The sequence below is a fragment of the Schistocerca piceifrons genome, chromosome 1 (genome assembly GCF_021461385.2).
Source record: "Schistocerca piceifrons isolate TAMUIC-IGC-003096 chromosome 1, iqSchPice1.1, whole genome shotgun sequence".
Lineage (NCBI taxonomy): Eukaryota > Metazoa > Arthropoda > Insecta > Orthoptera > Acrididae > Schistocerca > Schistocerca piceifrons.
The window spans coordinates 36,012,637-36,036,251 of NC_060138.1; positions in this window are offsets into that span (position 1 = coordinate 36,012,637).

A 23,615-nucleotide genomic window follows, 5' to 3' on the forward strand; every position below is an offset into this window, starting at 1 on the left:
AAGGCTCAAATGCCACACGGAGGAACTCCGGTCCTCCCACCTATTGGAGTGAGTGTTAAAGGTTTTCCTTTGCGAAATGAGGGGAAATCACCGGCGTAATTATTACACGATCACCACCATACTTTTTTAGCATCTCCTGTGACCAGTTTGGAAACATTTCGTTCCGCCAGTCAGACTAAGTCGAGCCACAGGACGAGTTTTTGGAAAGAAACAGCGTCGGTAGCACAGTGGGATTAAATAATATTCTGGGGATGGTCCGAGACTCGTGTAAAGTTCCTCTGGGCTGCACCAGCATCTGCGAAAGTAGATGCTGATCCCGTACGTCAGAGGTTCCACCGCAAAATAATGGCCCACAGACGCAGCCCGCCGCTGAAGTCCGCAACAGTAGTCTTCTCCGCCCTTCCACCAGTCGCCGTTCAGGACGGTGGAGGTGGAGAGGCGGACGGCGGGCCACCTCTGTCGCCCGTCCTGAAGCCCGAGCCGATCTCTGCGGAGGCGCCATCCCCAGACAGCCATCACGGCACCTCTAGCGGTCAGCCCGACCGCCAGCATCAGGGGTGGTGGTGGTGGAGGTGGTGGTGGTGGGGGGGGGGGGGGGGGTGCACGCTGTGCCCAGTTTTTCGGCTGCTGTCCCCAGTCACTCGCGGGTAGTTACCGGGGTGCTGACAGGGTGCTGTCATCGTCTGTCATTACACTTCCTGCCTTCTCAACTATATTCGAATTCGGGCATCCACCCCGCCATTCACGTGACACAGCACTACAAGACGGTGGTGCACAGGTCTGTGGGGCAGGAGTGTGCTGCGGGACCACGTTCTTCGGCCCACACCAAAGTTGGTACCTCACGACGGAACCAGACGCAGCGGCGAACCAGACGCAGCGGCGAACCAGAGGCGTCGGTGCAGACACACCCTCGAGAGGCTCCACACCCCACCGCAGCCAGGGCATTCGTGCGCCGCTCAGCCCAGTCCACAGTCGTCGCTTACGACGACAGCGTCGTCTTGCGTCGGATCCAGCAGCACGAGCTGTATTACAACCCGCAAGTGTATTGAAATTGGCAGTCACCTGTACACTGAGAGATTTTCACTGTGTCCTGTCTCAAGCGACAAGTCAGTGCTCAGCGACAGTAACAAATATACGTGATATTCCTATGGACAAGGACTGAAATACTTAAATTTCGTATGTGTTGTATTATCCACTCGAACTCTTCCAGAAGTAAACCTACGACTAAATACGGTGCTGACGAGTGTTATTTCGTTCGTCACTACATGAACAGAAACAGTTAATATTAGAAGCTGGTTTGAGCGGAGGGAGGTGTGCCCCCGTTGCCTAGAGTGGATATATGGAAATCAGCCCTGAGACCGGACTAACAGCCCGCACACCCTCTGCGAAGTCCCCAAAATCGTGGTGGGAGCTTACCGTTCGGCGTTGACTGCGCCCGACCCACATTAATGCAATTCCTCAGGTACACCCATCCACCCATCTTGTATTGGTTCAGCCGTCTCCCTTTGTCGCAAGCAGTCACACTTGTAATGCCCCTTCACATCACGTCAAAACCAACACCCGTAAGACTTGTGTCCCTTTGTCATGAACTGTACTCCCTGGAGATTCATTTTCTCTGCACTGCTCCACTTACCGTAGTCCCTCAATACCATTCGCTAATTTCGCGAATCACTGAGCTTACAAGGTAGTCGCACGAACATCACCCCCGTTCTATCGTCTGGTTCAATGCTTTCCATAATACGAGCAACCATCTCGCTCGCCGTGTCCTGGGTATACAAAGTGCGGCACAGCGGCGCGGACCTGGTTAACTGCTCGCGTCCGTAACGTGACTCAGTTATGTTTTTCACAGCTTGCGCAGGTGTAACTTAACAGCTGGTGGGTGTCTTTCAACGACTCCCCTTCACCACATCCATCACTATCCTACTTGCCCAACTACTCTTGGAACGTGGATACATTAAATTGCGGGCCATAGAAATTTTACAGTTAAACATTCTTTTGTTTAGACAACCACAACACATCACAAAGACATTAGACCATATCAGATATGCAATCACTAGAGAAATACTTATAATAAAATGTTGCCGTTCTGGAGTGAGGAATCCCAGAGAGCTGTGTCTGTAACTCTATAGCTACCTTGCTGATAACTCCCCTTATGTATCTTGCATCACATCATCTTCAACGACGTTGTTTCAGTCAGCACGACACTAGCATTGAAAACATTGATGGGCCCACCGGTAATTTCCAAGAATGATTGCCTATCTAAGTCACGAGGTGTAAACGATACATATCGTACGTCCGATTGTAAATCGTTCACGAGACTCTGGTGGCGGGCGTTATGATCAATTATTTGTGATCGTCATTTTTATCAGTTTCGGTCGTTCCTTTAGATGTTCTAAATTACACACGTCGGTGAATTATTTGTGATTTGCTTGGGAAACCCGGACGATTCCTGTCCATAGTGAGTGTGATGTCTGGTGTTCTTGACGTTTCTTCGGCGTATTCTCTCACATGGAAAAATATAATTTCATGCTTATCCAGCGTAGACAATTGTTTGACTTTTTGTCGCATATATGGAGTACTACCGGAGGAGGAAAGCAGGGCCTGTGTAGACTGTGGTGTTGCGAAGTGTGTAAAACTTCGTAAGAGGAGTTTCGAAGCTGAAATACCGTTACGATTTCATTGCATACAGTGCGGAAAACGAACGAGTATCAGGAAGAATATGTGGTTTGACTCTTCCAAATTATCCATCCAGACCAGCGTAATTCTTCTATCTTGCTGGATTCGAGGCTACACCTTGCAAGCAACAGCATCGGAAACTGACTTATCTGCTAATACTGTGTGTGACTATTTCGGGTTTTGCAGAGAAGTGTATTACGTGGTAGTTACAAACGACAGTGTACCATTTGGTGGACCGCGCAAAGTTGTGGAAGTGGACGAATCTCATATGGCTAGAAGGAAGAACGAGAGAGAATGACCTTCAAAGAGTGAAATCGATCATATTTTGGTATTCGGTGCAATAAGAAGAGTGTCCCGGAAGTGTTTCATTGTGAGAATATTGTGCAGAGACAAGGCCACTTTAGTGGGTCTGATAAAGCACTTCATACTGCCTGGTACTTACGTCATTACAGACGGGTTTCAGTCCAACAAGTCTCTGAAAGCTGAACGATTGGACCACGAGTTCGTGAACCACTCTGCAGAGTTCCTGTCTTCGGATGACCCCAGAGTGCACACGCAGAACATCGAGCAGCTATGGAAATCTGTGAAGCCTTCCATTAAAAGAGAAGGGCGTCCAGGACAAAGAGACGAACTGTACTTGTTTCAGTACCTCTATTTCCACAACTTGCGTTTGCAGGGAAAAGTTAACGCATGTGACACTCGGCCGATATTCTTGCGTGATATTGGCAGAGTTTACCCTGGATATGGGAAAAAGAAAATTGTCCCTGTAGCGTACACATCACATGGACTGTCACATAACGACTACACCGACTATGAGTAAGGTAAGTCGTCTCCTTTGTAATTACAAGTACTTTTGTAATGCTCTTCTTTTGTTGTTGCTGTAGTGACCACTGTAAGCACACTCATAACGCCCGCCACCAGCGTCGCATAATCGATTTATATTCGCGCGTTCGATATGTATCGTTTAGACCCCGTGACTTCGATATGCATTCGATCTTGGAATTTACCTGCCCGCCTCTTCTCCAACTCACTTTACTCCACAACCGTCTCATCCCTAACAGCTCCTAAGAAATCACTAATCCTATTCATGTAATGAGCAACTTTAACTTATAGTCTACGTATCGTCTGTCGACCCGGCCTCGCGAAGGTAATTCACACTGCGACAACTGTACAAGTTCCAGCTCCAGGACGTCCGAACTAACAACACAGACAATACTACTCACGTACTTGCGCTGCTGTCCAGTTTACGGCACCGGCTCGCCCAGAACGTGCTGCTGCTGCTGCTGCTGCTGCTGGGACAGCCACTCCGTTGCGCCCGCCCGAAGCCGACCACGCATCGACGCTTAGGAAGCCATGTCTTCTTTTCGAAGCCAATGCACACCCAAAACGTCCCTCGCCGTCATGGCCGGAAAAGCTCACAGGGAATCTGTAATTTAGATCTCAAGGCTATCAGAAGATTATAACCAAAGTGCGCCCGAATTTCCTTTTGCCATCAGTGCACTTTCTCTTGTTAAGGTCTTCAGTTGCACACTAATTTGGTTCAGCTCCGCAGGCTAGTCCGTTCTGTGCGGATCTTTTTATCTCTTCATCTCTGCGTGACCACAGAAAGCCACATCCTTTTGGCACTGCTTACTGCCATCAAGCACTGTTCTGCCTCTATGACGATTATTTTGTAAGGAAGGGAAGCGTTCGAGAGTACAGTGGAACGTGGCTATAACAACATTCAAAGTGTAACTCCTCGTTACATATCTGGTCTTTTTGAAACAAAAATGTATTCGAACTGATCATGAACAATTCCCATATTTCATACAGAATCACAAATTTCCGCATTAAAGCAGAGAAAATTAAATAAAAGGACAACAACAACCAATAGAATAGAGTATTATACGGACAGTAGCAAGGGGCTTTATTCAAAGAGTTCTAATGAACGTCCCTATTATTTCATAAGTATGATATAAACACAACGCACGTATTGTTAACGTCTCTTGCGTCGTTGGGAGCCGGGCAAATTAAAGAAATTTACTTTTGACTTTCGATTATAGATTCTGTTTGGACAATTACTATCAGGCGTAAGTATGACCGTTCATCGTAGTGAATCATATCAAAGAAAGTGTGTTAATAAAAACAGAGTTAAGGAAAAACTATAGCGTCCTACGAGAAGTGAACCGCATATTGGATTTTCTCTGGACAACAGTAACAATAATAAATTATTCAACATTAATATTAAAAGAAATAGTTTGCAACGGGAAAAATATCGTGCTCGGTTAAATGAACCCTGTGATCTTTGAAGGAATTAATTCGGTGTACACGGACTATGCAAATCAGATCATTCTGAAACCGAATAGGGCTCCTGATAACGGTTAATGAGCATCTTTGGCAGCAACCGCCAAACAACGCAGCCAACCGATGATGTTAATTTGAATTTAAACTTATTGATCATCAAATATTGACTAAAATGTGTCCCCTCGGTTTCATGTTCTCGACAAGGCGAAGAATACCGGCTGGGCACAGAAAAAGGACATTACGTAGAAGTGCCAGCAGGCAGCAAAAGGAAGCGTCAAAAAGGACCTGTAATAAACGAGTGTCGTTGTAACCGAGATTCGTATTTTCAGTCTACTCTGGTGACAAATGGTAATGAACAAATTTATTCAAGCCTTGTTTAATTTTACATACTGTATTCACTCTTAGACTGACCGTTTTGGTTAGTGTTACAGGGCCAGATCAGTCAATCATCCAGGCTGTTGCCCCTGCAACCCTCCGCCACACACCGTTGGGTGGCTTGCGGAGTATAAATGTAGATGTAGATGTAAAAGGCTGCTGCCCCTCTTCAGGAACCACACGTTTTTACTAATGTATTTACTCCTTTGACTAGTTACAGGTGAAATCCTTAGGTAGTACACAAGGAATCAACAGAAAGTTTTCTGCTTACCTCTCTGAATACGCAGTTCCCGCCAACGCCATTGTAGCCCGCATTAGAGATCAATGCAGGAGTATAGATCTGATGGATTGCACTGAAATTCCTCTCAACAATATATTCCGCGTCTCTTAGGCGGCCGCACAACGGCAGTCAAGTGCGATGCCGCCGCCGGGTGGAATCCCACACACACATTGTGTGCTGCTGATCTGCCCTCCATCCTATGAGCGTGGAGACTGCAGGGCGACACGTCGATCCTGACTTGCAGGTTTCCCATCGCAGTGAGGCCCACGTTCAAGGTGACAGTACAGTGCTTCGCGTTACGCCGTGGCGCCACTTCAGCACTGTTAAGTGAATAGCTTCATCACATTTATTTGTTCATCCGCTAACCAACTACGTATCTCAAGCAAGCGATAATCAGAGTTCAGTGAATCTGATACCGATGTAGAGGAAATTGCATTATTGCTTCTTGACTAGAGTGTTTGTGCGCACGTCTTGTGAATTACTTTCAGTGCACACATTCTGGGAAACACTGGACAGAGGTAAAATGTAATCAATCGAGCCCGATTTGTTGTTTGAACTATCTGACAGAGCACGTGTAAATCGTCCAAATTCGAATCGGTTACTTTTGCTTATAGACAATTCACGACACATTTTGTCAAATTCATTGAACGTCTGAGATTAGTAAAATTTTTTATGATCTCTTTCACAGACGTAGAAGGAGTAATCTTTAGAAGGAGTGATCTTTCTGGGTGTTGGGGCAATGAGAAATGCTTTTCTTCGTAGTGGAGCCAATGTGGTTACTCTTCTTCATATTACAGACTGAGGTGACGGGAGTCCTGGGATAGCGATACGCACACATACAGGTGGCGGTAACATCGCGCACACAAAGTATAAATGGTTAGTGCACTGGTAGAGCTATCATCTGTCCTCAGGTGATTCGTGTGGAACGGTCTTCGACGTGATTATGGTTGCATGGCTGGAACTAACAGACTTTGAATGCGGAATGGTAGTGAGGGCTAGATGCATGGGACATTCCGTTCCGGAAATCGTAAGAGAATTCAGTACTGCAAGGTCCACATCGTCGAGAGTGAGTCGAGAGTCCCAAATTTCAGGCATTACCTCTCACCGTGGCCAAAGCAGGGTTCGACGGTCTTCACTTAACGACCGACAGCAGCAGCGTTTGCACAAGTTTTCAGTCGAAACAGACAAGCAACAACAGTTAGGGCAGTGGGGCAAAATTTGGCGTTAACGGGCTACGGCAGCTGACCACCGATGCGTGTGCCTTTGCCAACAGCTCGACATCGCGTGTAGCGCGTCTCCTGGGCTCGTGACCGTATCGGTTGGACGTTTGAGGACTGGAAAACAGTGCCCTGGTCAAATGATTCCCGATTTCAGCTGTAAAGAGGTGATGGTACGGTTCGCGTTTGGCGCAGATCCCTCGAAGCCATGGACTGAAGTTGTCAATAAGGCACTGTGCAAGCTGGTGATGGTTCCAAAATGTCGTGGCCTTTGTTTACACGGAACAGACAGGGTTCTGGTTATGTTCGTCTACTTTGAAACCATTTGCAGCCATTCGTGGATTTCATTTTTCCACACATTGATGGAATTTTTACGGATTACAGTGCGCCATTTCACTGGGCCACAGCTAATCGATACTGATTTCAAGAGTATTGTGGGCGGTTAGAGCGAATGTTTCGCCCACCCAGATCGCCCTGCATGAATCCCATCGAGCATTTAGGGGACATAATCGAGAGGTCTGTTCGTGCAGAAATCTCGCACGGGAAACATTTTCGCGATTACGCACGGCTACAGAGGCAGCGCGGCTCAATATTTCTACAGGGGACTTCCGACGACGTGTTGAGCCCGTGCCACGTAAAAGTTGCTGCACTGGAGGTCCAACACGATATTAGGAGGTGTCCCACGACTTTTGTCTCCTTAGTGTATACAGGGTGGTCCACTGATCGTGACTGGGCCAAATATCACACAAAATAAGCGTCAGACGAAAAAACTACAAAGAACGAAACTCGTCTAGCTTGAAGGGGGAAACCAGATGGCGCTACGGTTGGACTGCCAGATGGCGGTGCCATAGGTCAAACGGATATCAACTCCGTTTTTTAAAAATAGGAACCCCCATTTTTTACTACATATTCGTGTAGTATGTGGAGATATATGAATGTTTTTGTTGAACCCCTTTTTTCGTTTTGTGATAGATGGTGCTGTAATAGTCACAAACATTGGCTCACAATTTTAGACGAACAGTTGGTAACAGGTAGGTTTTTTAAAATTAAAGTACAGAACGTAGGTACGTTTGAACATTTCATTTCGGTTGTTCCAATCTGATCCATGTACCTTTACGATCTTATTATTTCTGAGAACGCATACTGTTACAGCGTGATTATCTGTAAATACCACATCATTGCAATAAATGCTCAAAATGATGTCCGTCAACCTCTATGCATTTGGCAATACGTGTAACGACATTCCTCTCAACAGCGAGTAGTTCGCCTTCCGTAATGTTCACACATGCATTGATAATCCGCTGACGCATGTTGTCAGGCGTTGTCGGTGGATTATGATTGCAAATATACTTCAACTTTCTCCACAGAAAGACATCCGGGGACATCAGATCCGGTGAACGTCCGGGCCTTGGTATGGTGCTTCGATGACCAATCCATCTGTCATGAAATATGCTATTCAATACCGCTTGAACCGCACGTGAGCTATGTGCCGGACATCCATCATGTTGGAAGTACATCGTCATTCTGTCATGCAGTGAAACATCTTGTAGCAACATCGGTAGAACATTACCTAGGAAATCAGCATACATTGCACCATTTAGATTACCATGGATAAAATTGGGGAGAATTATCCTTCCTCCCATAATGCCGCACCATACATTAACCCACCAAGGTTGCTGATGTTCCACTTGTCGCAGCCATCTTGGATTTTCCGTTGCCCAATAGCGCATATTATGCCGGTTTACGTTATCGCTGTTGGTGAATGATGCTTCGTTGCTAAATAGAAAGCGTGCAAGAAATCTGTCATCGTCCCGTAATTTCTCTTGTGCCCAGTGGCAGAACTGTACACAACGTCGGCCATGCAATTCCTGGTGCATAGAAATATGGTACGGGTGCAATCGATGTCAAAGTAACATTCTCAAAACCGACGTTTTTGAGATTGCATATTCTCGCGCAATTTGTCTGCTACTGATGTGCGGATTAGCCGCGACAGCAGCTAAAACACCTACTTGAGCATCATCATTTGTTGCAGGTCGTGGTTGACGTTTCACATGTGGCTGAACACTTCCTGTTTCCTTAAATAACGTAACTATCCGGCGAAGGGTCCGGACGGTTGGATGATGTCGTCCAGGATACCGAGCAGCATACACAGCACACGCCCGTTGAGCATTTAGATCACAATAGCCATACATCAACACGATATAGACCTTTTCCGCAATTGGCAAACGGTCCATTTTAACACGGGTAATGTATCACGAAGCAAATACCGTCCGCCCTGGCGGAGTGTTATGTGATACCATGTACTTACACGTTAGTGACTATTACAACGCCATCTATCACAAAGCGAAGAAAGTGGCCCACTAAAACTTTCATATTTCTTTACGTACTACACAAATATGTAATAAAAAATGGGGTTCCTATTTAAAAACCGCAATTGATATCCGTTTGACCTATGGCAGCGACATCTAGCTAGAAGAGTTTCGTTCTTTGTAGTTTTTTCGTTTGATGCTTATTTCGTGAGCTATTTGGCCCGATCACTATCTATGGACCACCCTGTATATACAGGGTGCGGAAAAACGATTAACCCTAAGTGTAGCGCAGAAAGGTAGGATCAAACGAAGCACTTCGAGTTTTGAAACTAGGTGTTACATCTGCATGTTTTTGGCGCTACAGGAACTTAACTGAAATCCGACATACAGACAGACGTCTTCACTCAAAATGCAATGTAATTCACAGAAAACGTATACTTAAACGAAATGGATGTAGTAATCAATAGTCACGATGAGAAGAACAGAAACTGCAAGCAACACAAGTGTATCGCACTGACGTACCACACAGCACTTCTTTATGTATGAAAACAGTCACACGTCCATGTTTCAATGTATCCTAAAAAGGACAAGTCACGTTGTTCCCGTATATAACTGGCTGCTGGTTTGTGCATGCGGTGATGGCGCTCGATAGATTCGCATATGGGAATCGGCGAATTCACATCAGGTGCATTTGGTGGACAAGACATTAACGCTATTTCACTATCGTTCTCCTCGAACCACTGTAGCACGATTTCGGCTTTGAAACACTGACAATTGTACCGCTGAACGATGAAATTATCGTGAGTGAAGATATCGGGCGTGAGGTGGATGCAGGTGGTTCGCAATTGTCTGCTTGTCTTCGATTACTACCACGGGTCCCATAGAAGCGCGGGAGAATGTGTATCGTAGCACAATACTGCTCCGACCAGCCAGCGTCAGTGGCTCGGCTCAAGTTTCACGTAGTCGTCGCTCTGGACGACTGCGATTCTGAAGACGACCATCAACCTGGTGTAGCGAAAACGTGATTCATGCAACAAGGCGACACACTACCAGTGATACTCGGTCGAATCTCGATGATCTCGAGTGAATTACAATCGTGATTGACGTTGTCGTTGGGCCAACATTTGAATACGCAGAGCCCCTCCTTCAACAAAGTGCGCCGAATGGTGTGCTCCGAAACGTGTGTGCGTCCACCGGCACTGTGCTCTCTCGCAGAGGCGCCACAGATTGGCGTCTGTGCCACTTTACAGAGTAGACAAGACTCCAGACCGCACGTTCTGTGAAGAGTCGTAGGTGTCCAGCCACTTCGTGCACAGTGGAGTTTCACTGCCCTCTTAACACTTTCTGTAGATGCTCTCGTGAACATTCGAGATACTCGTTACAGGCTCTACGTAATAATAATCTGCCCTTTGCCAAAGTCGCTTATCTCAGCGGATTTCTGCATTTGCGACGCATATCACCGCTAGCGTAATCCCCCATCCGTCTGTGCTCGGCTTACATACTTTTCTTTACAGTGAACTCCGGAGGCAACCAGATCTTGAGTACAAGATCTGTGAAAACGGTAGAGCAACCGACAGAGTCCGTCTGTTTAGATACATCCGTAAATAGAGCTACATAGTTCAGATGCTCGTTTGAAATGTCAAAAAATAGCGTATTAAAAAAAAAGAACCTGAAGAGCAGTCTCTCCCGTACTGCACCAAATCTGAAATTACTCTGGGCATATGCAATAACCAGGGTGAAGGTTGGTTAAAACCCGGATTTCAGCCCACACTTGTCCCACAATAAAGACTCGAACACACACTTTGCACATCCCAAATGGCCTTGTTACCGGCGCACGTAGGTAAAGAGGCTAACCGTAGCTGGACGAGCAACCGTATGGTACGTTGGGCAAGTGAGGAACTGACATGACTGACACACCGTTGGAAGCTGCCACCGGATGTTAAACGGCATTTCTCCAGCCTCAGCACACAGACTGGGTATAGGGCTGGTCCTGTTTGTGGCCAGCCTGATCCCCTCAGTGTACAAAGACTTCACTGACCCGTAAACTGTGGACCGACAGTCCAGCCGTGATTGCACGAAAGCCCTGTTAAGCTGGATCAGATGCACTCTGTCCACTCCCCTAAGACACTTCAAAATGTTCAGTGCCTTCTGGGACCTCGCCTTCAGGTCCTCTGGGTACAGTAACAGGACAGTTTGTGAAGTTTTTGTGCCTAATTTTTGACTCCAGAGTCTTTAAAAGGGAATACGGTGTTCATTTTAATCGTTCTCAAAGTATTCTTAATTTATGTGAATTGCTTATGTTGAAGACATTCCCACTTCTCTGCAAAAAATGTAAAACCATTCTCTGGAGCCCAGCCTACCTGTCTTTTTACTGTAAGTCGCAACTGAGGAGTTGTTGCAGTACTGGAGGAGGAACACAAAGCTACAAAATCGTCCACTAATAAGGAACGTTATATGGGATTTGTTACCATACACATGATACTGTTTATGGCTACGGCAAAGAGAGCAACACGTAAAACATTGCCCCGAGGAACACCATTCTGCTGCTTGAAACTATCTGCCCGCACATCACCTACTTTATACTGCTTTGATAAGAAGGAGCGAATGAAGAAGCGGAGATGGTCACAAAGCCCCACTGGTGGACCTGCCTTAGAATACTATGACGCAAAGTAGTGATATACACATTACTGGTGTCAGCAAATATACCTATGCAGCGTTAGTTACGTAGGAAAGCCTGCTGAATAGCCACCTCCAGCCGGACTTACTACACAGCTGGTTAAGGCAATGCTCTGATGACTACAGGGGCAAGTTCAGTCCATTCCTGGTTTGAGAAATATCAAAACTGCCTCCCTCCAAGAGTTGTATGTCTACCATATCAAATCAAATCATTGTTCCTTTGACACTGACTCCAATTTCCGCAGCATGCTGTATCTGATTTGATTGCGACTGGACACAGTATCGTGAGCCACAGACAGTGCTGAACCCAGCTCCCACATGCAGAATGGGCAGTTGCAGGACTCACTCCTACTCACTCCTTCCCATGGAGGCGCGGTACCGACAGAATTTTGGATCCTGGTTGCCAGAGAAAACAGTCGGCCCAAAAGGCTCTGCCGCTGTCTGTGCTCTGACTGCAGGTGTTGTTTAGAGCCACCCGTGATTAAGTAACATTGTTTTAAGTAACTGACTGCCTTACCAGAAATCCTCCTCACGGCTTTCCATGCTTTATTAAGACAAGTTAAATGGTTGGTAGATCGAGGAACACTAGCCATGAACTTTTCTTACTCTCTGTGGTGCTGTATCAAGCTTTTGCCCTCGCTAATCGAGGGGTTGCGAGGTTTTCCGCCGTTCAGCGGCTCTTAAACCATTGCAAAGCTGAATGTCTGACCCAAACGACCGAGTGTCATTCTTCAGTCCACCAAGCGACACATTTCCACCTAGAATTATGAGAGGACGGAGAAGTCGGCGGCATGATGGATTACTCCTATGATGTGACCCAAGCACTCCTGGATGCCGTACAGCAATCAAACCCAACCAGCTGACTTAACAAAATGCACTTGGCTCTGCTGATCGTTGTGGCAGCAGCCTCCCAGGAAGAGCTCCATCCAGTGGTCAGTGCGATGAAGGTCATCAGTGATTTCTCACTGAATGAGTCCACAAAGGCTGGAGAGCAGAAAGAGAGATCGATGGCTCAGAATTACCCAGTAGTAGCACAGAAATGAGTGAGAGCCCCTGTGCTGAAAATTCACAGCTCAAGAGACGTCATGAGGCTCTCCAAAACCCAATCCTGAGGGCAAGTAGAAGTCGAATCCAAAGTGTATGATGCGTACTGACGTCTCCCAGTAGAAGAAATGGTCAGGGGGCCGTTCTACAGGACCTTTTAGAGCCTCAATCACAAAGTGCAGAGGTAAACATAGCGAGCAATCAGCGACCCTCTGACATAGATGAACCTTAAATGCAACGACTTGCAGGTCATTAGCTCGGTTGAGAGCAGCAGAGTGGTGTGCATTATTGACAGAGAAAGAAATTCCTCCCTTGGTCCTTTTACCCTGGTCAAGTCATCTTTGTTGTCCCTTTCGTATGGAGCTATACACTCTATAACAGACTCTTTAAAATGCATTTCTTGCACACACAAACGCACACGCACACGCACACGCACACGCACACGCACACGCACACGCACACGCACACACAGAGGGCGCTCCTGTGCTAGCATTTTCAGTTGCTCCACTAGTGTTTAGAACACAGTGTTCCACTGTACGATGGGAGCCATCTATCATGGGATAGAAATTTCATTCTGACTTTCTGCTGGGGAGGGGAGCTTGCAGTGGGTAGAAGCTCAGTCTTGGGGCGAGACAGTTGCCATCCAATATCAAGGTCCATAGGTCCATTGCTTCTAAAAAGATGCAAGGGAGAGAGAGAGAGAGAGAGAGAGAGAGAGAGAGAGAGAGACCTCAGAACGGATGACATCCACATCAGTGGACTGCTTACTTCCAGACTCCGACATTGGTGGACTATTTGCCTCCAGCTTTTTGCCCTGGGTAGGCTTCTGAGCCACAACTGCGGTTTTGTTAGTGGCAGCAGTGGATGGTGTACCACATTGAATCATTGAATCTTTGGTGGGTCAGAGAGCACTGCAACATTGACCACCATGGACCTTTCTAAAATGCTGTGGGGAGGTCCATGTGTCGAAATAGCTGCAGGAGCGCAAGTGCATTGACAAACACAGGTACTAGTGACGACACTAGCAATCTTAATTTGTGTAGCACCATTGGATTCCTGGACCGGCTGTTTAAAGCCATGCTACCACCTTTCCTTTGGTTCTCATACATCTTTTTGGCCTCACCACATGGGATATGCTTTGTAATCTTCGTGTCCTGTACTTCCTGCTCTTCTAGAGGTACACTGCATTCCTGACTCTGGACAGGGTGAGCCCCAGAGCAGTTCACTCCTTCATGGCTGGGCTTACCGCATTTGCCGTAAGTGGCCTCTACCTGACATTCAGAGTGCTGGCATTTGAATTCGCGCACTGGATTGGAGACATAAGCCATGTTTTCTTTTGTTAAGCGTGCAGTTTTGACATGCTCGAGAAATTTCGTGGTACTGAACATCAGGATAAGGGAGATGGATTTTACAAGATCCCAATCCACACTCTTCATGATGTTTTTCTGTCGACTAAACTTTCTGCAGTCCACTCTTCTTTCAGTTCCTCCTTGGTAATGTCCACCAGATTCCTGCACATCACAACACCTTTACTACAATTTAAGGTGGTGTGCAGCTCAATTTCGATGGAAGATTCCCCAAGGCAATGAGCTTTCTGGGAGTTCTTAACTTGTTGGGATTTAAAGTTTCTACCAGCAGAGTCTCAGAACACAATCGCTTAACTGATTTTAAAATGCCAGCAAGACCCTCTAAGCCTTTCTGAATACAGAACGGCGAAACTTTCTCGAATATGCGCTCTTTCACTTGCAATTATTGGCGTGACTATTTGTTGTACAGAACTGAATGTAGTGTGTGTGTGTGTGTGTGTGTGTGTGTGTGTGTGTGTGTGTGTGTGTGTGTGTGTGTGTGTGTGTGTGTTTTTTTTTTTTTAATTTGGGGACAGTCCATTTTCAGAGTACCACTTAATATTGGGAAATATTTGCTAACTCTTCAGCTGATTTATCTCTAACTGGATGTATTATAACACAATGTTCAGCAGAAAGTCCTTCACATGTGTGGAATAGGAGTGAACCCAAAATTGGACTTGAGGGCTCTGTTTATATTTTCCCCAGCCACTAAAATTGTCACCATTCTGACATTTTCTGAGTTATACTGTACCAAGAGAATGCAAAAGGTTGTGATAATCAAGTCAAACTAGTTGTGCGTAAAACCATGAGTTCCATAAAAATATAGTTTTTCTGAGAGTGTGTCATGATCAACACAATCAAATGCCTTGGAAAGAGCACCAAAAACACTAACTGGCGATATAGTATATAGCGCGAGTAAGCTCGCTTTAGTTGAAAGGAAATACAAGCAAGTGAGCCCCGAGGGTCCATACTAGGCCCATTACTATATTACTATTTCAATGTTGTGTAAATTACATGCGAGGTAAAGTAACTTCAGATACGATTCTGTATGAAGATGATTCAACAGCAGTAGTCTGCTGTACAAAACACTGAAGAATTAGCACAGAAAACGAAACAAAGTCTTCAAGAAGTTGACACTTTGATAGATAATAATACTACGAAACTAAACATAACAAGAACACATTGTACACTTTAGGACCAAACAAACTGTTGAATATGAACACAGTTAAGTTATGAAAACAGAGAACTGATCACTGTAGGATCTGTTAAGTTTTCGTTTATGGTTACTTCAAGAAATTTGTCATGGACTGATGATGTGGTTTGCTTACTGAAGCAGTGAAATAGTTTTGTTTATGCAGTGAGGGTTCTAAACAATTTTTATAACAGCTATGTCAATTACTTTGTGTTTCATGCATATTTTATATCAGTTGTAATATGTGGGATAGTTTTTGGGGTGGTTAGAAAGGAAGCCTCCTCCTGGTGTTGAACCTACACAAAGAAGATCAGAGTTATAACTGGAATAAACAACAGACAATCACACAAACCTTTATTTTGAAGCCTTGACTTATTGACAATTCCTCGTACGTTTATAGGGGAAACACTTCTCTTTGAGCTAAAAAACCGACATCTTTTTGAAGGAAATTCATTTACACATGCTTATGAAACAAGGCACAAACAAGATTACACGCTTCCTTGGCAAATGCTGACGTTATTTGAAAATACTCCATTCTACATGGCTGTGAAGCTTAGCAATAAAATGCGTTCAAAGTCAAAGGACTGCATGCTAGAACCTGGAGATGCAAACACTGAAAAATATTTAAAAAGCCAATGTTACCTATAGAACATTATGTAGGAAAAACAGGAAAGCAAAGCAAATCTAATAATCTGTTACTTGTCTTTCTCATTAAAATCATTCATAACGTAGTAGGTTTAAGTACGGACACACATAAAAAGAACATAAACTTACATTAAAAGAGAACTTGGCGTTCTGGCGTAACTACAAGTGCCAGAATAAAGACGAAGATCGCAAGACCAGAGAAGGCTGCGAAACGACGTCGGCCAATGGTCGATGGTGCGCGGAACAGGACCGCACCACGACAGGAGCGCCCTCAAGCCGAAGTGAACATAAGGGCCGCTCATGGCAGCGCCGGCCACTCACATCGGCTCAGTATACGAACATTAGTGGACAGTATTAGCGGACTATTAGCACAGCCTCGAAGAGAGTTCTACGAGAACAGTTAGTTGTGATCCACAGACTGTGTGACAGACTTGCCTGAACATTGCCTGTATCACAGGACTATGATTTATATTGCCCGTTTCCTATCGCTTGCGACACTTGTTCTAAATCCAAAGTCAACCCTAGCACCAATTGGGGGGGAGGGGGGGGGGCAAAAATTGCGCTCAGTATTTGTTTTATTTCGGTAGTACATCTATTTGTTGGAGTGAAGAAGCAAGAATTTAGGTAGTTGTAGTAAAATATTTGGAGTATGTGCGGTCATGATTTTATAATTTTTGTGAATTTTTTAATATAAATTTCAGTGTGGCAGTTTTAGACCGCCCGCCAGCCCCCCCCCCCGTCCCCCCCGCCCCCCCCCCCCCCCGCCACCCCCCCCCGCCCCCCACCCCCCGCCCCCGCCCCCGCCCCCGCCCCACCCCCCTGTCCTTAGACATCGGAGGGACAACTTTCCTCATTAAAATATTTTTCAGTGCGGCAGAAAGAAATACATTTTCTGACTGCTGGTACCGCTGTATTGTGTTGCCACCGTCGTTTTGAAATAAATCTCCTTTGTTGTTCGAGCAGTTGTACATTACTCGCAGTTCTGACACAATGTCTCGTCAGTATCAGAGGTTTCTCACAGATGAAGAGGTGTCAGCTATAATAAATGAAGCAAGTGAAGGTGGCGAAAGTGATTCACAAGAAAATTAAAATGAGTCAGGTTCAGGGAGTTCGTCCCCTGATGACCAATATATTACTGTGCCTACAAGCCAAGTACGCAGGTCAGTACAACATATAGTGAAGGTTTGACTCATGAAGGCTTGACTCATGAAGGCTTGACCTCTAGTGTGTCAATCTTTCAAAAAGTTTGTAACGCCCGAAATAATTAAGATTATCTTGGACTATACAAACCAAGAAGCTCGTAATAAGAGCTTAAAACTTACAGCCATAGAAGAAATGTACGCCTTCATTGGTATTTTGACACGTACGGGCACAAATAATGACACTAGACTGCTTCTTGAGGACTTATGGGGGAAAGTATTTGGAAAGAATATCTACATAGCTACAATGAGTCGTATTCAATGTGGAGAACTTCCGTCCCTGATTAGATCTGATGATGAAGTAACAAGAACCGAAAGACGAAAGCAGGATAAGTTTTGCCCCCTTCGAGAAATTTTCGACAAAATGTTTCTGAAATACCACATACCAAGTTATGATCTAACGATCGATGAAATGCACTCCCTATTTCGAGGAAGACGTCATTTTATGGTCTTTATGAAAGACATGCCTGGGAAGTATGGCATATTGATTAGGATGTTATCAGATGCACACATCCGATATGTTCTAAAAATGGAGGTCTATGCAGGGAAGGATGAACGACCTGCCGAGGAACAGAGTGCAAAGGCAGTTGTTAGACGCCTAGTGAATCCACTGGCAGGAAATGGAAGAAATATAACAACTTATCGTTACAGCCATGGACCTAGCCGAGGAGCTTTACCATGATGACAAGTTAACTTTGGTGGGAACATTGAAGAGTAACACAACACACATACCAGAATAGCAAAAGAAGACGAAGGATGGAGAGCTATTTTCCTCTAAGTTCTTATTCACAGGTGCGAAAACAGGTAGCGCACCAGTTACCTTCGTTTCATACACCTCCAAACTGAAGCCTACCAAGAACGTTCTACATATTTCCACACGACACAATGATAACAAGGTGGATGATTTTCATGATCAACAACGCAAACTGGAATAAGAGGAAGAATAATGTAAGAAGACCGTATCTGTTAGAATTAGGTCAACAGCTCCTTAGGCCAGCTGTGGAAGAGAGACTTTTGTAAATCCGTGATATTCTCTGCTCTGTCATCTCTGCAATGTAAAGTGTTCAAGAGAAAATGCAGCCCAGCGTTACTGCAACTGTTTCGTCTGTTGGATTTTATTCAAGAGGAAGATGTCACATCTGTTTGAAGAGTAAAAACTCTTAAAAATGAAAGAGACAAGATGACAAGAGTGTCTATAGTTTGTTGCTGGTGTTCCAAGTATGTGTGTTCCATTCATTCTGCAAAAACAATCATATGCAGAGTTTGTGAAATTGACAGTGAGTAGGAAGTAAAAACTCAATTGTAATTTCTGACTTTGATTTTCTGTTTTCTTATTTGTGGTAACAGATTTTCAGGGTATGACAAGCAAATGCAAATTTAAATATGCTTGCAGTGCTTTATATTCAGATATGTTCCGTGATGAAATCGTGTACAATGAACCTGATAAACTCCGAGAACAAATTCTGAAACAGTCCGATCCATCATTTCAGCAAGTAGTGCAAATACTAGATCTGCACGATTCTTGTGCCTTGTTGGCTGTTAAATTTGAGCAGCCAGCTATTTGTCAGGTTGAGTCCCTTGCTTGCTTGCACTGGCAGCTCACGCTAGCTACGCCCAGTAAAGAACGTACCACGCCGTGTAAGCAGCTCGCTAAAAAGGTGGCTACACAGGCTAACAGAATTAAGTCTTGCCTTAGGTGTTACTCGCGGCACAAACGCCAAGACTGCCCCTCCCGACAAGCTCAGTGTTACGCTTGTGGTAGGAAAGGACATGTACAGTCCCTATGTTTGCAACGGAACAAACATAAGAATTCGACCCATTCACAAAAATCTAGTCACAAGACCCATGTAATTAATGCAGTATGTTCAAAGTCTGCAACTAGCATGCGTGCAGTTTCGTCAGTGATACGTCTGTCAAAGTTTCTGTGAAACTTCATGTGGACACGGGTGCCTCTGTCACATTGCTAAATCGCCATACATATGAACTGTTAAGGCTCCCCACACCTGTCTAAAACTAGCACACAACTGACTTCTTACAATGGTAAAGACATTCCCTTTCTCGGAACATGTACTTTGCCTGCAATGTAACGCTCGCATACGTGAACAGTGACTTTTACAGTGGTACGCGATTGTGGGAACGAATTTGGTTTTGATTCTTTTGATTTGTTCAAGACTTTATCATTGTCTGCATTCAATGCAAAAGACAGTGTAGCTAGCTTGCTAAAAGAATTCCCAGAACTCTTGTCTGAAGGTTTAGCCAAACGCTACTGCTTTGGTCGCACATATTACGCTGAAAGATAATGCTCAACCGAAATTTTGCCAGGCTTGAAGTGTTCCCATTGTATTATGGACAGAGTCGGTGCTGAACTTGTAGACTTGCAACATAATGGAGTTATTGCGCCCGTATCAGCTAGTCAATGGGCAAGTCCACTGGTTTTTCTCCCCACGCCTTAAGGTCGCATTCGCCTCTGTGTTGACTACGTCTACAGTCAACACACAAACTGTCCTTGATACTTTTCCATTGCCACGCCCAGAGGATCTTATGGACAAATCAGGCGCTGGATGCTACTTTTCAAAAATTAATTTGCGCGATGCATATCTTCAAATACAGCTCGACGAAGAATTTCAAGCAGTGTGTGTAGTGAATGCTCATTTGGGCTTGTTTAAATATTTGCGTTTGCCTTTTAGCACTGCTTCCGCTCCTGCCATTTCCCACTGATATTTGGAACAGCTGACTGCACTAGTACCAAATGACTGTCGCAGCAAGTCATACACCTGAAGATCTCATTGTAAATTTACATGGTTTGTTTCGTGTGTTATTTGAGACAGTACTAAAATGTAGACTGGACAAGTGTGATCTCTATGACATGACCAACATACTGCAACTCAGATTTAAAAACAGTCAAGGTGTACAGCCTCTCCAGTCGCATTTGTTAGCCATACGCGATTTGCCTGTTCCTTACAATATCACAGAACTGCAGGTAGTATTAGGGATGGTGAACTATTATATTCGGTTTATTCCGAATGCTGCACAAATCACCATTGCATCGACTACGTTCCCTTTGTTTGGACAGATGAGCGCCAAGTAGTTTTTTTAAAACTTAAAGCTTCATTGCTCAGTGAGCGATGCTTAGTTCACTTTGATCCTGACAAACCAGTTGTATTGAAAGTTGACTCTTCCTCTTACGGAATCGGTGCAGTGCTTTCGCACAGAATTGGAAATAAAGATCGGCCTATTGCTTTCGCATCAGAAGTGTTGTCCAAAGCTCAGTGTAACTATTCAGAAATTGAAAAAGAGGCTTTGGCTATTCTGTATGGTGTCAACAAATTCGACCACTATTTGTACGGCAGAAAATTCTACTTAGTAACTATCACAAGCCTTTCCAGTCATTGTTTCATCCAACGAAACCGGTTCCTGTACGAACTGCACAAATTTTGCAACGATGGGCTTTGTTGATGAATCAATACCAGTACGAGATTGTGTATCATCCGAACATGGTAATGCGGACGCGCTTTCACGTCTTCCAATTGGCCCTGACAGACTTTGACGCTTCTGCTGCATCTTGTTGTCACATCGATGCTCAGGAGTCTGAATTGATTCACTCTTTTCTACTGAATTATAGGAAAAACTAGCACAGGGCTGCGCGGGGTAGCCGCGCGGTCTCTAACGTCTTGTCACGGACCGGGCGGCTGCCCCTTCGGAGGTTCGAGTCCTCCCCCGGGTATGAGTGTGTGCGTTGTCCTTAGCGTAAGTTAGATTACGTAGTGCGTAAGCTTATGGACCGACGGCCTCAGCAGTTTGGTCCCATAAGCCCTTACTACAAATATCGAAATTGCACAGGCCACGGAAGTCGATTCAGACTTCAACATTCTGCTCAACTACAATTTTGCACGTCGGAATAGCCTCGATAAACAGCAAAGAGTGATTCATATTCATAATGACACGACAGTGGACAATCACGTGTGCTGATCCCTAAAGCTTTGCAAAAAGAAGTGTTGCAGTAACTTCACCGAGGACATTGGCGGATTGTTCGTACGCCGACACTGTACTTGGCAGGGTGTGGACGCCCAAACAGATCAGATGACGTCACAGTGTCACGCATGTGCGGAAAATCATTCCGCTCCACCACAAAAATTCTCTGCTTGGCCTAAGTCGCAATCACCGTGGCAACGTGTGCACATAGACTTTGTGCGACCTGTTTGGAGCACTCGCTGGTTGCTTGCGATTGGAAAAGCAAAAGGAAACTTGCTATTTGAATCAATGAACTAGACAACGTCATGTAGCACAATTCAGGTCTTGTCATCGATTTTTTGCCTCTAAGGTTTACCTAGTCTTCTGGTCCAAACTGTATACCAATTAGGTTCCTTCAGAGTATGCTAATACATTAGCTCCATACTTAACAATCACATAAAACTGTTCGCTCGACGAAAGATCCGTACCCAAAGACTGGAAAGTTGCACAGGTCACACCAATATTCAAGACAGGTAGTAGGAGTAATCCACTAAATTACAGGCCCATATCGTTAACGTCGATATGCACCGGGATTTTAGAACATATATTGTGTTTGAACATTATTAATTACCTCGAAGGAAACGGTCTACTGACACACAGTCAACGTGGGTTTAGAAAACATCGTTCATGTGAAACACAACTAGCTCTTTATTCACATGAAGTGCTGAGTGCTATTGACGAGGGATTTCAGATCGATTTCGTATTCCTGGATTTCCGGAAGGCTTTTAACACTGTACCACACAAGTGGCTCGTAGTGAAATTGCTTGCTTATGGAATAGGCCTATCGTCTCAGTTACGTGACTGGATTTGCGATTTCCTGTCAGAGGGGTCACAGTTCGTAGTAATTGACGGAAAGTCATCGAGTAAAACAGAAGTGATTTCAGGCGTTCCGCAAGGTAGTGTTATAGGCCCTTTGCTGTTCCTTATCTATAAAAACGATTTGGGAGACAATCTGAGCTGCCGTCTTCAATTGTTTGCAGATGGCGCTGTCGTTTATCGACTAATAAAGTCATCAGAAGATCAAAACAAACTGCAAAACAATTTAGAAAAAAATATCAGAATGCTACGAAAAGTGGCAGTTGACCCTAAATAACGAGAAGTGTGAAGTCATCCACATGAGTACTAAAAGGAACTCGCTAAACTTCGGTTACACGATAAATCAGTCTAATCGAAAAGCCGTAAATTCAACTAAATACCTAGGTATCACAATTACGAACAACTTAAATTGGAAAGAACATCCAGAAAATGTCGTGGGGAAGGCTAACCAAAGGCTGCGTTTTATTGGCAGGACACTTAGAAAATGCAACAGACCTACTAAGGAGACTGCCTACACTACACTTGTCCATCCTCTTTTAGAATACTCCTGCACGTTGTGGGATTCTTACCAGGTAGAATTGATGGAGTACATGGAAAAAGTTCAAAGAAAGGCAGCAGGTTTTGTATTATCGCGAAACATGGGAGAGTTTTAAAAGAGATTGGCAGGCACACTCAGTTTGAGAAAACAGATGAACAGAAGTTAGATTTTAGCATACAGCCTCCATTTAAACAATGTTTAACAGAAAGTAATCAGAAACTGCCAGTTCATCTTCACCAAAGCAGTTATAATCCCATTAGTATGCAGTATCAGTTATCTTTATTACACCAGAACATTCCGGGACTCAGAAATAAAGTTGATGAACTGCTCATTTGTATCGGTGAAATGAACTCATCTAACCAAATTAACATAATCTGCCTCTCTGAACATCAAGTGACCACTGGTATAGATATGTTAGACATTTGAGGATTTAAGCTAGCTTCCTACTTCTACAGAGTAGATATGGATGGAGGAGGAGTTGCCACATTTATTAAAAACTGCCACAAATTCAAGAACATTGACATCAGTAAATTCTGTTTAGAGCAGCATCTGGAAGCATGTGCAACAGAAGTAGAGTTCCATAACAGATCCTATATAATAGTAACTATTTACTGAGCACCTGCAGGAAATTATAATCTATTCATAAATCATCTAGAAGCTCTTTTGGGTTATTTAACAGGAAGAAACAAAGAAATTTTGATTGCTGGTGAATTTAATACAGATTTACTAGTTCAATCTTCCAGTAAACATTTACTGCAGTTAGTAATGTTGCCTTTTAATCTAACTCACACTGTAAACATTCCAACTAGGATCACTAAATCCTCAAAGACAGCCATTTATAACATTTTTACAGACAAATCAAATGAACAAAATCATATAATAAAACCTGTAATAAATGGACTATCAGATCATGACATGCAGCTCCTTGTTTTAGATGTAAATTCTAAGCAGATTATCAAGACTGCTAAATCTGAGTACAGGAGAGTATTGAATCAATAAAAAATTGAG